Source organism: Pipistrellus kuhlii, unplaced genomic scaffold (assembly GCF_014108245.1).
Source record: "Pipistrellus kuhlii isolate mPipKuh1 unplaced genomic scaffold, mPipKuh1.p scaffold_m20_p_2, whole genome shotgun sequence".
NCBI lineage: Eukaryota > Metazoa > Chordata > Mammalia > Chiroptera > Vespertilionidae > Pipistrellus > Pipistrellus kuhlii.
This window is the reverse complement of record NW_023425515.1, coordinates 82600997-82615420: the sequence shown is the minus strand read 5'-3', so window position 1 is coordinate 82615420 and position 14424 is coordinate 82600997.

Sequence of the window (14424 nt, the reverse complement as noted above, 5' to 3'; positions counted from 1 at the left end):
CAATGATGAGAGAGAATCATTGATCAGCTGCCTCCTGCATGCCTCCTACTGGGGATTGATTCCACAACCCAGGAATGTGCCCTTGACAGGAATCAAACCTGGGATCCTTTAGTCCACAGGCTGGTGCTCTACCACTGAGCCAAACCAGCTAGGGCTTTACGTTTATTTTTTTTTTGAGGACATGACCAACTATTTTACAAAGCCACTGAATCATTTTACATTCCTACCAGCAATATATGAACATTTTAATTCCAGTACATTTATCAACACTTACTAATCCGTCTTTTTCATTAAAGCCTTCCTAGTGGATGTGATGATTTATAGCATTGTGAATCTAATTTGTATTTGTCTAATTACTAATGCCAAGAAACTTTTCATGCTTTTTGGCCATGTAGTATTTAATTCTATTAATTGTATATATGAATTTATATGTAAAAAGTCTCTTTAAAACTTTGACTATTTTAATTGGCTTGTTTAATTGGGTTATTTGACTTTATATTGTTTGTATCAAAGGTTTTTTTTAATGCATTCTAGATACTTATTTTATTCAGTTTGTGAGATTTTAAAATATTTTCTCCTATGTTTTAAATTATTTTTCCTTCTATTTTGAAGTACAAATTTTAATTTTGGTGAAGTCCAATTGATCTGTTTTTCAGATTTGTATCTTTTCTTAAAAATCTTTGTCTATTAATCTATTAAATTGACTTTATATCTACCAATGCAAGGAGATCTGCATTTTGATCCACAAAAAGTATATAGTTATGTAGAACACATTTCATTATTTTTGTTTTGCTTTGTTTTGTTATATTGTATGGGTTTTTTTTTTTTTTTTTTTTTTGTTTGTGTGTGTGTGTGTGTGTGTGTGTGTGTGTGTGTTTGCAGAACTCATTTAAAATACTGGAATTCATTATTTCATTAATTAACATTAGCAGGGCAGTAAGTGTGAACAAAGGATATACAGGGCTAAGCCTTTAGATACTCCAAAATTCAAGGGTTAGAGAGATGTGGAGAAAAAAATAAAAGAGATCTAGAAGTATTCTATGGATTCAGCTTGGTGATACCAAGAGAAAATGCTGTCCTGGGACTAAGAATTAATAAAAGTACAGTATCACCCTGACTGGTTTGACTCGGTAGATAAGAGTGTTGCCTATGGACTAAAGGGTCCCAGGTTCGATTCTGGTCAAGGGCATGTACCCTGGTTGTGGGCACATCTCCAGTGGGGGGTGTGCAGGAAGCAGCTGATAGATGTTTCTCTTTCATTGATGTTTCTAACTCTCTATTTCTCTCCTTTCCTCTCTGTAAAATAATCAATAAAATATATTTTTAAAAATTCAGAACCAACTGTGTCAAACTTTTGTCAAATTAGGTGAGAATGTTGAATAATCATCTTGCCTGTTTAAAATTTTCATGATCTCCAAAGTTAGCACTATTTGCTCAGAGGCAGAATATAAACAAAGATTAGTAATGGAATCAGATTTGTTATTTTACAGGTTCACATAATATATTGCTATTTTTGCCATACATTCTCCTTGTAACTTATTTCTATATTTAATTTTGCTAAACTGATAGGGTTTTTTACACTTTTCCTTTTTTACTGTGAGGCAGAATAAATTATTTTTAAACTTGATAGTCATCTTTTTTTACTAGACATTTTTTAAGAGGTCAATAACTAGTGACTTGTTTGGTGACTTCTTGATTTTAATTAGCAATGGTGACAAAAATATAAAACTAACAGTATCATTTGTCAACTTTAGTTCTTATTAACTATCTTTCACAGATTTCATGCATAAATCCCATGAATTACACTTAGTAATAAACAAATTTATTTATATGTTAAGTAAATTGAAAAAATAAAATTTTATAGCAAGAAAAGGGAGCTTTAGCAGATAAAAATAATAAAAAAAAAACTACAAATAGAACAGACTGGGTTGGTATACTTGGATTATATCCCTGTCTGTGATCTATGTTTCTCTGCCGTGCCTCTGAAGATGGAAGTTAGGCACTCAGCAGAAATATTGGACTGTAAAAATAAATGAGTAGTGAAACTCCTTTCCTATTATAGTCTGTGGTTCCTATGTCAAAATGAACACTGAAAGGATCAAGTCCCCTTAGGCCTGTGAGTAAAGTTAAAAGTTGGTTAAAGCTCATGAAATCTAATTCATGTATTATTTAAAATTATTTCCATGTTTCTTCATCCATTTTTGGAAATAGTACTAATGGGCAAATCATAAACTAGTTCTATTACATCTTATTTAAGGGCCTTTTTATGTTAGTAAATATGTAGAATGGAATAAAATCATTCTACTTTGTAACATATTTAGGCCTTTTGTCATTTAGGTTTATTGATTACTGGCATTGAAAGTTTTGGGGTTAGTATCACTTGCTAAAATTAGAGGATGTTTGCTCAAATTCTCAAAAATATTACAAAATAGGATAAAAATGGTGAAGCATACTGGGAAAGTAAGAGGTGCACGTTTTTAAAAACGTGAACATGATCTAATGTGATATTGGAAGCATTAGTTGGAGGTGAAATCAGCATGATTGGAGTATCATAGGCTTACTCTACCTAGCAATCAAACAACACAACTGTAACCTTCATATAAAATTCTGTTCCAAGAGCAAATAAAAGAGATCGGATAGATTTGAGAAGCCCATTAATAATTATAATAAGCCCTTCCCCTTCATTGGTATTATTATTATTATTTATCAAGAGTATAGTATACTAGTAGTGAGATAAAGTTTTATAAGATCACTAAAAAATCTAGACAAAAATACTTGTGTTCTATCCCCAGTCTTTTTATTACCGATAATTTAGTCTAGATCTCTCAAGGCTAAAGATCTAGAGACAATATAATTTACCTCAATTAGCTGAATATTGGTGATTAATATATTTAAGAGCTGATTGGATCAACTGCTCACATTAATAATAGTTTTTAAAGACTGTGTATCACAAGAATGGAACTTTTAAAGAAGCTCTTAAAAATTCACATTGGACCATCATAGAACATGCATCATGCAAGCAATTTGGGTTTAGAAGAGCAGTAACTATACATATCATATATATATGATTCTCTATATATAAAGTCATAACTTATCTATACTTTATTATTTAAATGCCATGTGTCTCTAAGTTAATTCTATATATAAACACATTGTTAAAATATATTATTACTTAATTTTACAAAATCTTACAATGTATTTTTAGAATTTTATGTGTACTTCTTATGACCCAAACAGGATAGGGATAGTAACACAGTAGTGAGCAAAATTAGACCTGGTCTTTTCCCCAACAGGGTCATTTTTATTATGGAATTGATAAAAATTAATAAAAAAATAATAACAGAGCAATAGAGATGTTAAATAAATCTCCTCAAATCACACTTTTACTAAGTTGCTGATCAGAGAGAAACCCAGTCTGACTCATTTCAGACCCCATGCTTTTAAGCTCTGAATAATAATACTACAGGATCAGTGCATGAATTTGTGCACAAGTTGGGTTCCTTGGTGATCAAGGCCAATCAGGTGGGCAGGCCATCAGGGAGAGGGCCATGGAAGGTGGGCTGGCTAGCTTCCCCTATCAGGGCCAATTCGGGGTCAAGGTTGGCCAGCTGGAAGGAGGAACCACAGGAGTTTGGCTGAACATGGGAGGTTGGCTGTGGGAGTGAACTGACCACCAATGGGCAGCTCCTGCATTGAGGATCTGCTCTCTGGTGGTCAGTGCTCATCATCGCAACCAGTCAACTGGTCTTTCAGTCCTTTGGTCACTCATGCTTTTATATATATATAGATAGTTCCTACCTTCATTTGTAGTTATTCTGTTTATTGTAAGGAAATATAAAAATCCAGTTTTTCAAATTAACAAGTGTGTTTGTTTGTCTTATAAGAAAATATTTAAAATTTAGTTCTTCTAAATCTAAAAACATTAAAATATATATTTTACTACTAATAGGTAATTTTAATAATTTTACATATAAATCCCTAAGTATAGTTTGTCATACATATTAAGGTAGCATTTGATATTTGTAGCTGAGAAAGTTGTCTTTCCCCCTTCTCCCCAAGCTTTAACCAATAAAATAAACTTCAGGTTAGGTAACTTACTGTGACAATAAAGACTAATCAACTTTAAATATATTATAGTAGTCAGAATAATCTAGGACATTCTGTTATCTTTTAAAGAAGACAATATATCAGTAGATGAACATAAAGTTTATTTCTCTATTATATAAAAATCATATATAGGTTATGATGCTAAATGTTGACTCAGTTATCCTAGCTTTATACTGTGAGACTGACATTGTAAACAATATGGTATGAACAAGTTTGCTCTGGCTTTTGTAGTGTAGCCTGAGTATCTCACTTCTTCCAATCACATTGGCCAGGATCCTAGTGTCAGTGAGATGAATAAACTATGCCAAACAAACAAACAAACAAACAAAAAAACAACTCTGAAATATAGGGATAAAACTTGACACAGATAGCATAGATTTATGAAAACTTCAAAATTTTCAATTAATAGGCAAAATGCATAATCTGCTCACATATATCAAATTTAACCTTTTCCAATGTACTATGGTATCATTTGAGAAGAATGAATGAATAGAACAATACAACTGAAAGAAGAGTCAGCTATTGTTATCAAGTGTGTGTAAAATACTTGTTTAATCTCTATTTTTCAGATATATGAACTGAGGTTCTAAGAAGTTAAGAAACTTGATCATAATAACTTATAGAACCTCCAGAGCTGAATATAGTTCTTGATCTTACTGACCAATCAAGAAACACATCTTCAAAATCAAGGATAATCAGAATTTGCTTAAGGACAATTTAAACATAGTTAAGTAACCAATGTTCTTCTTACTAAACAATTAATAACAATAAAGAGGTTACATTTTGTTCTTAAAGATGCACTTTAGGGTATAATAAGAACAATGTAGGTTATGATATAAGAGAGACTCATAAAAATTCCTAAAAATTAATGTTTAGCCTGAATCTCAGACCTTAGTATTCTAATAATTAAAATGGAGGTTATAATATTCCCTCATAGTATTCTACTGGGGATTCAGTGAATATACATATGTCACTCAAACTACATATACATGAAATTAGGCAAAACAGCAGACAATGAAGTAGAATATAGCCTGAGACATCTATAATTAGTTAGCTATTCTTCCAGATTTTCATGACTGCTGGTGCTCCTTAATACTCTTCTCTTTAAGAATTTACTTTTATTCTGCATCCTGAGCCTTCACATGACTCTAACTTTATCTAGAATTTCACTTATATAGGGAATTAATGGACAAAACAAACAAACAAAATATAAACAGACTTATAGATACAGAGAGTGGACTAACAGTGGTCAAAAAGGAGGCAATTTCTGGAGTTCGGTGAAAAAGGTGATGGAACTAAGCAAAAATAAAAATAGACTAAGAAAAATCAACTCACAGACACAGACTACGGTATGGTAATTATAAGAGTAAAAGAAAGGAGGTCGAAGAGAAGATGGAAAGGGTAAAAAAGGGGGATGAATGATGATGGAAGGAGAGTTGGCCTTGGATAGTGAACACAATACAATAGAGAGATAGTGTATTGTAGAATTATATACTTGAAATACATACAATTTATTAACCAATGTCACCCCCAATAAATTCAATAAAATTTAGAAAGAAAACATAAGCCAATTTTAGCATATTAATGGACCTGAAGTCAATAGTGTGAGGTCTAGGAAACAGAAAAGCAAGGATTGGAAGATTTATGTTCTTAAACTTGTGCACTGATATTCAATATCATCTGGAATGTTAAATAAAACTTTATAAACTTCTTCACAGACATATTAGGAATTAGAAAACCATGGTCTATTTCCTGCTTTAACAGTAATTGATTTTATGGGCTTGTGCTACAAAATTATCCATTTTTTATTTTTGGTTTTGATACCATTGAAAAAAACAATTGACCAATGAACAAAAACTTTTATATTCTCCTTAACCCTGATAGATTGATTGTTTACCTTTTTCATGAAAATCACATTCTTTTTTAGACACATGAAGTCAGCATTCACTTGAAGCTTTAAAAACCTTCTGCCAACTTATATTTAAGTTTTAATATTTATTATTTTGTACTCAGTGACTTTTAAGATAGATTAATTTTCCAAACCTCTGCATGGCTCCAATAATAATTTTAAAGTGATCTAATAGTTTAGATTTTTTTTGAAAGTTTATTTTTCTTTTTCATGCTCATTTTAAATCTTTATGAAGGAAGTAGATGTTCTCTTTCTGAGCAGGATTAGAAAAGAGATCTTACAGTCATAAAGTCAAGGGCACAGACATGCTAAGGACATTGAGCAACATGAGCTAGAATGAAACAACAGCTGGGTTAGATAACACATTTTATATTAATGCCAAGATTGTCACTATTATCATTATTATTATTATTATTTTATTATTATTATTTAGTTGAAAACTCATTTTAGCAGAATTATAGTCTTAACATGTTACCATTCAGAGGAGAACCATAGGTTTAAGGTCCATGAGGGTAAATGGTATGGGGAACTGTTACTAATATTTCACCATATATTCTTATTATAATAAAATAACAGTGAACTAATTTACAAGATTTGGGTTTATTAACATTTGATGTTTCAGAGGTTATACAAGATAAATCTCCTAATGGTTAAATTTCCAAATATATAATTTTTTAGTGCATCATTTTAAGTAGGAAAATGACCCCTTTGGCACATCTCACATCTGCAGGTCACAGGATCTGAAAAGTAATGCCAGTTATTCAGCTGTGGTTGATATGGCCAACTTGAAGCTTCAAGTTGGATAAAATGGGATCAAGATCAATGTCTTTCTCTGACTTTACAGCTCTTTAAAACCTTGACATCACTTCCTGCTTTAATCCCTTTTGTCAAAGGCCTTTATGCTTTTGCTTTGTTTTAGTCTATGCCTGGGAAATTTCTGGCATTTTGGTATCTTTAAAAAAATATGGCCATTTTCTCCCTTTCCTTATTTGAACATTCTCAGCTTCGGCTTTTTAATTTACAATAAATTACATCTTACTCAAATCTGTTTTACTCCAACACCAATAGAATCATTGTATACATGTAGGGACCAAATAGAATAAAACAGAACAATGTTTTAAGTTTAAAACTGTGCAAATTGATTTTCTTTAATATAAGGAACACATGGGTAGGGGTATTTATATTTATCTGAATCATTTATCAACTCTGTCTCTAAACACAAAAATAATTTAAGGCTTTATATTTCTCACTGGATTTCAATTTTCCTGGATTCAAGAAATTCATGAAGCTTGAGGAGAGAATGGCATGAATAACAGCAGAAAATTGCAGAACATTAACTGAGTGCTTACTTAAAACTGAAGATGTTCATGGTCAGCTACAGGTATTTAAGCTTGCTACAGGTATTTAAGCTTGGGATTTTCACCCTAATCACATAAAGCTGGAGGTTTAGCCAGTCACAAACGTGAAAGCAGGTTCTTTAAAGGGCCAGGATTTCGATATGTAGTTAACATTTTTGTCTACTTTTGCATCTCCTCTCCTTTACTACATTGTGTGTGTGTGTGTGTGTGTGTGTGTGTGTGTGTGTGTGTGTTTCTCATGACTCTAGCCATCTGTTCCTCTGTTAGAAGCCAAGAGGCTAAAAAAAAGATTCTCTTGCCGAATGACAGCCCCCAAATGGCATGACATTGCAGAATTGCAGACAGGAATATATCAGGGAGTTATAGCATAATAAAACAATGGAAGAACTAGAAAATATAAAGAAGCTAGAGAAATAATACTTAATTTTGTTGAAGTATTAACAAAGTCCAGATAAGTGCTGTCATAACATCAATGACCTCTTCATTCATTCAGAGTGACATAGACTGCTTCCCAAACAGTGAAGTGTAACCTTTGCTTCAAGTCAACAAGCTAATCTACACAAGAAGAAAACAATAGCCAGTCACATTTTGGGAAGATGTGAAGAATCTTTACCGAATATTCAAGCCATAGAAATGTATCTGCTAATGTGAAATATACGTGGGATGAATGTAAGACTTCACAGCTTAGCTTTTACAGAGAAATATGTTCAGAGCCACACTTTGACTCTTGACAAGCATAGGCCCATATGACAGAAGACTGGGCCTAGGCCAATGAGGTAGCATGCAGTTGGCTCAGAGTAAATATCAATGTCTGTCACTCACTAGCTTTCATAGAAAGATGCTCTTCCGCACAACAGATGGCATGCCACAACTCAACTTCTTTTGACTCTGTTTTACAGAGTTTCCTCTTATAACTCTGCCTGACTCTGTGTGCATGCCTGTGTGTGTATACACCCAGTTGTTTGTGTTTATTTGTTTATTTAGTGGTCAAGGCCACCATGCAACCATTTGTGGTCTCTTTGATGGTCTACTTATATACCAATAACAGCAAAAGGTTACATAGAAACATCTCTGTTTTTTCCAGATTTAATTTCTCCTAATGTCAGATAAATCATGTTATATATGACATGAAATTCTAATACAAAGCTTGTTATTGATTGTTTCATATATCTAAACCATATGTCTTCAGTCACAAACTCATTTGTTTACTGGAACACATGAAAATTATTATTTTTATTTAAAAGTTTTAACTCTTATCTGTCAAAAGTCATTAATTTTTTTAAAGGATTATCATGGTTTATACATAAATTCAGTGCATGTGTGTTTTTTTGGTGGTCTTATCTAATTAATTAACTTTATAAAAATAATACAATAAAATATTTTTTTCAATTCAACTTATATGATTTGATAAAGATACATTATCAGTGTAGGCATGTAGTAATTGACTATTTTCACCTGAAAGAATACTTATTTTTATGCTCAATAGCAAACAAATGTAAGACAAAAATACAAATATTTTAAAACCCATTTTTTTATGATAACCATATTTTATAAGATAAATGCCTAGTTGCATTTAATAACTATTAGTTTCTGAATATATAGTGGTTTAGTTTTTATACAATAGCGCTCTTAGTTTAGATAGATGTAACAGATAGTATCAAGATACCTTAATTTTTAGGCTATAAACTTTAATTTGTTAATAAAATATTAATTTAATTCAATTGTGGCAATAAAATATATTTAATATTTAATATATTTTATTATATCAATATAAAATTTATAGTGGTAGAACAATGTAAAGCAATTATTGTAAAAGTTGGGCAAAACAATCTTCCTACTAAAATTTTTTATGAGTAGAATAATTTTCAAAAGCATAAAATAGTATGTATTTATTTTGAGATGTTTGTATTCATTTACAGTTTTTATATATACAATGTGGGTCATACTGTCATTGGAATAGCATTTTGGCAGATCTAGCACCCTGTCTATTAATTTAATTACTTGAAGACAAAAGAATATAGTTACTTCACCTCAAAAATATATTGAGATTCATTTTTACAAAAACAATCAGTTTGCATGATATTATTCTTGCTATAGCTAATTTTTTTCCTGTCACTGTCTAACAGATAAAACTGGTCCTCCTCAACTTTTCTACCTTTATTCCTGACTAATTTTCAGCCAACAAATACACTATTTAAAGCTAGGAAAGTAATTCTTAATTGTCATCATTAAAGAACCAGATTTAAAAAATAGTGATTACCCACCATTTTCAGATATACTGAAGCTGTCAAAAATATGTGGACAAAAAGGAACCTTTGTACACTGCTGGTGGGAATGCAGACTGGTGCAGCCACTGTGGAGAACAGTAGGGCATTTCCTCAAAAAAACTAAAAATAGAATTCCCATTTGACCCAGTGATACCACTTCTAGGACTATATCCCAAGAAAACAGAAAAAACAATCAGAAAGGATATATGCATCCCTATGTTCTTAGTAGCACAATTCACCATAGCTAAGAGTTGGAAACAACCTAAGTGCCCATTAGCAGATGAGTGGATTAGAAAACTGTGGTACAACTACACAATGGAATGCTATGCTGCTGTAAAAAAAGAATTCTTACCACTTGCAACAGCATGGATGTAACTGTAGAGCATTATGCTAAGTTAAATAAGTCAGTCAGAGAAAGATAAATATCACATGATCTCACTCACTAGTGGAATATAGTGAACAACATAAACTGATGAGCAAAACTAGAACCAGAGACATAGAAGCATTGAACAGACTGTCCAACCTATGAGGGAAGGCGGGGGTGAGGGAGTAAAAATCAACCAAAGATATTATATGCATGCATATGAGCATAACCAATGGATACCGATTGGCGGGGTGGGAAGTTATGTAATAACTAGGGGCAAAAGGAGAGTTATATAACACTTTTAACAATAAAATTTTTTTTTAAATTAAAAAATACGTGGACAACTCTTTTATACAGTACTTCCATTACTGCAAGAAAAAAGACTTAGTCAAAGGAATATATTTACTGAGACCCAGACATTTTGAATGAACTTATAATATATATAATTTATCTAAATAATATAACAGAAAAAAATTCAAAAACAAAAACAAAATGTAAATAAAAGTTTTATTTTAAGATACGATGATAGGCTGCAAATTAAATTTATTTACTGTAATTAAAATAGAACAATCAAAATGATAAAATTATTTATAAAACCCACAGCAGAAGTGTAAAATTCATCATATAACTATGAAGATAAACAGAAAACAAACATAAATCTGCATAGATGGGAAGAGATAAACATGTAACATACACTTCTTGGAGAAATTAAAGATTTGGAGAGTTATACTAAAAGCAACCATCCTTATTCTGTGCCTGTTGTGGCATCTTTGGTTCTGTGTATCCTGGCAACAACATATTTTGAGACCCCCACTGGGGACAAAACTGGTATTAAGCAGTCTTCCTTATCTAATAACTTGGCTCTGTTTCTAGTGATGGAACCAAAAAACACAAATAAGCACATTCACTTGACAACAAAACTAGGGAAAGGAAGAGGTAGTAATTTCTTTTGTGTATTGATACTTATTGAAAATAAGAACTAAATATTTCTAAAAAATGAAAGATATTTTATTTGAGGGGAGTAAATATTATATGAAAAGTTATATATTATTTATTTATTGATATCAACCATATGACAGGTGTGAGGTAATACCTCATTGTCATTTTGATTTGCATCTCTCCAAATGATGATTAGTGACTTAGACCATTTTTTCATGTTTCTCAGCCTTCTATATGTCCACTTCGGAGAAGTGTCTATTTAGGTCCTCTGCACATTTTTAAACTGGATTATTTGTTTCCCTTTTTTGTTGTATTAAAAATATTTTTAATATTAACCCTTTATCGATTTATCATTGGCAAATTGTTCTCCCATATAGTGGGCTCCCTTTTAATGTTGTTGATGGTTTATCTTGCTGTGCAGAAGCTATTTATTTTGATGTAGTCCCATTTGCTTATCTTCTCCTTGTTTTTTCCTTGCCTTAGGATATTTATGCACAAACATGTTGTTATGAAAGATGTCTGAGATTTTGCTGCCTACAGCTTCTTCTAGGATTTTTATAATCTCCCAACCTACACTTAAGTCTTTTAACCATTTGGAGTTTATTCTTTTGGGTGGTGTATTGGCAGTCTAGTTTCATTTTTTGCAAGTACTCCAATTTTCTCAGCACCATTAATTAAAGAGACGGTCTTGACTCCATTGTATGTTGTTTCCTCATTTGTCAAATATTACTCAAACTCCTTAATTTACATTACGTTTACTCTAGGTGTTGAACAGCTTATGGGTTTGCATAAATGTATAATTACATGTAACCACAGTTCTAGTACCAGATGGGTAGTTTTACTGCCCTAAAAATCCTCTGTGCTTTGCCTATTCATTTTTTCTCCCTCACAACCTCTGAAACCACTGATATTTCTGTTGTCTCCATAGTTGTAGTTTTCCATTATTTGGGATAGAAAAATAATAATTTCATTCTCGTTTCTAAAGTATTTTAGCTGGGCAAATAAAATAATATAATGAGATTAACAGGAGAAAATAAACATTTTACTACATGTGCACAGGGAATTCACATAAGAATGAAAATTATAAAAGCGGTGAGTTAAAATTGGATATATATTGCCTAGCTGGTTTGGCTCAGTGAATAGAGCTTCAGCCTAAGAGCACAAGGGTCCCCAGTTCAATTCCAGTCAAGGACATGTACCTCAGTTGCAAGTTTCGCCCTGTCGGGGCGCATGCAGGAGGCAACCAATCCATGTGTTTCTCTCACATCCGTGTTTCTTTATGTCTTTTCCTCTCTCTTCTGCTCTCTTTAAAAATCAATGGAAAAATATCCTCAGGAGAGAATTTTAAAAATATTGGAAATATATATATATATAATGTTAAACAAAGGAGAAATGAGGGCAGAGGGGTCTGAGATGTCAAAGGAAGTGAACAATTTATAACAATTTATAAGTAGTTGAGTAAGAACAGAATAAACATGGAGGTAAATTCTTGCTCTTAGGAGACACCAGGGGATGCAGCTCTAGGCCTCTTGTTGGTGCCTTCACGTCTACACAGTTAATTCAAATTATAATAAAGTGAAAAATCTAAGATTTCCTTCCTTTTCTTCTGAATGTCCTAGGCATGGTTAAGAGACAGTGGAGTCAAAGGTACTCTCTGAGCCTTTTATTTTTCTTAATCAGAGGCTTAAAATCTATACCTCAAAAGGCACCCCTTTGGTCCTACTAGTATTTATCAGAATGTTGTATAGTAGAATCTTACATAAATAATCTTTCCAGATTGCTTTCTTTAACTTTCTAATATGCATTTACATTCCCTCCATCTTTTTTCATGATTTGATAGCTCATTTCTTTTTAGTGATGAGTAACATGCCACTGTCTGAATGTACAATAGTTTATCCATTCAAGGACATCTTAGCTGCTTTCAATTTTAAACTATCACAAATAAGGCTGTTATAGACATCTGAGTGCAGGCTTTTTTAAAATTTTATCTTTATTGTTGAAAGTATTACAAATATCTTTTTTTTTTTTTTTTTTTTTTTTTGCCACATTAACCCTCTCCACACCACACCTGCCTGCCCCAGGCTATCACCATAGTGTCTGAGTTAATGGGTTATGCATTTATGCATACAAGTTATTTGGCTTAACTTTCTCCACACACTTCCTCACCTCTGCATTCTTTCTGAGATTCAACAGTCTGTTCCATGTTTCTATGTCCCTGAATATATTATATTCATCAGTTTATTTTGTTCTATAGATTCCACATATGAGTGAAATCATGTAATACTTGTCTTTCTCTCACTGGCTTATTTTGCTTAGCACAATACTCTCTAGGTCCCTCCGTGCTGTCTCGAAGGATAAAGATCTTTCATTTTTTTTCTGTTGCATCGTATTACATGGTGTAAATGTACCAGAGCTTTTTATCCACTCATCTACTGATGGGCTCTTGGGCTCCTTCCAGATAGTAGCCATTGTAAATTATGTTGCTATGAACATAAGAGTGCATATATTATTTCAGATTGATGTTTTGGTTTTCTTAGTAAACATTCCTAAAAGTGTGATCACTGGGTCAAATGGCAGTTCCATATTTAATTTTGCAAGGAAACTCCATACTGTTTTCCATAATGGCTGCACTGGTCTGTATTTCCACTAGCAGTGTACTAAGGTTCCTTTTTCTCCACATCCTCCTCAACACTTGTCATTTGTTGATGATAGCCATTGTGAAAGATATTAGGTGATAATTTATTGTCATTTTACTTTGCAACTTTCTGATGATCAGGACTTTGAGAATTTTTTCATTTATTCATTGGCCATCTGAATGTCCACTTTGGAGAAGTATCTTTCTGAGTTCTTTGCACATTTTTTAATTGGATTGTTTGTCTTCCTTTTGTTAAGTTGAATAAGTTCCTATATAATTTAGATATTAATCCTTCATTAGATGTATCATTACCAAATAAGCTCTCCAATACATTGAGCTCAATTTTCATTTTGTTGATGGTTTCATTTGCTGTGAAGAAGCTTTCTATTTTGATGTACTCACATTTGCTTATTTCGCCTTAGTTTCCCTTGCCTTAGGGATGTATCTGCAAAGATATTGCTACAAGAGATGTCTGAGATTTTGCTGCCTACAGTTTCTACTAGAATTTTTATGGTTTCACAACCTACATTTAAGTTTTTTATCCACTTTGAGTTTATTCTTAAGTATTGGGTAAGTTGGAGGTCTAGTTTTATTTTATTTTATTTTTTTTGCCTGTAACTGTCCAATTTTCACAACACCATTTATTAAAGAGACAGTCTTGACTCTATTGCATGTTCTTTGAAAAGTATTGATTGAGCCTAATGGCTTGAAAAATATTAATTGAGCCTAATGACTCAAGTCTCTGTTCTATTCTATTGATATATATATATATGTCTGTTCTTGTGCCAGTATCAGGATATTTTCATTACAGTGGCTTTGTAGAACAACTGGGTATGTGGTATTGA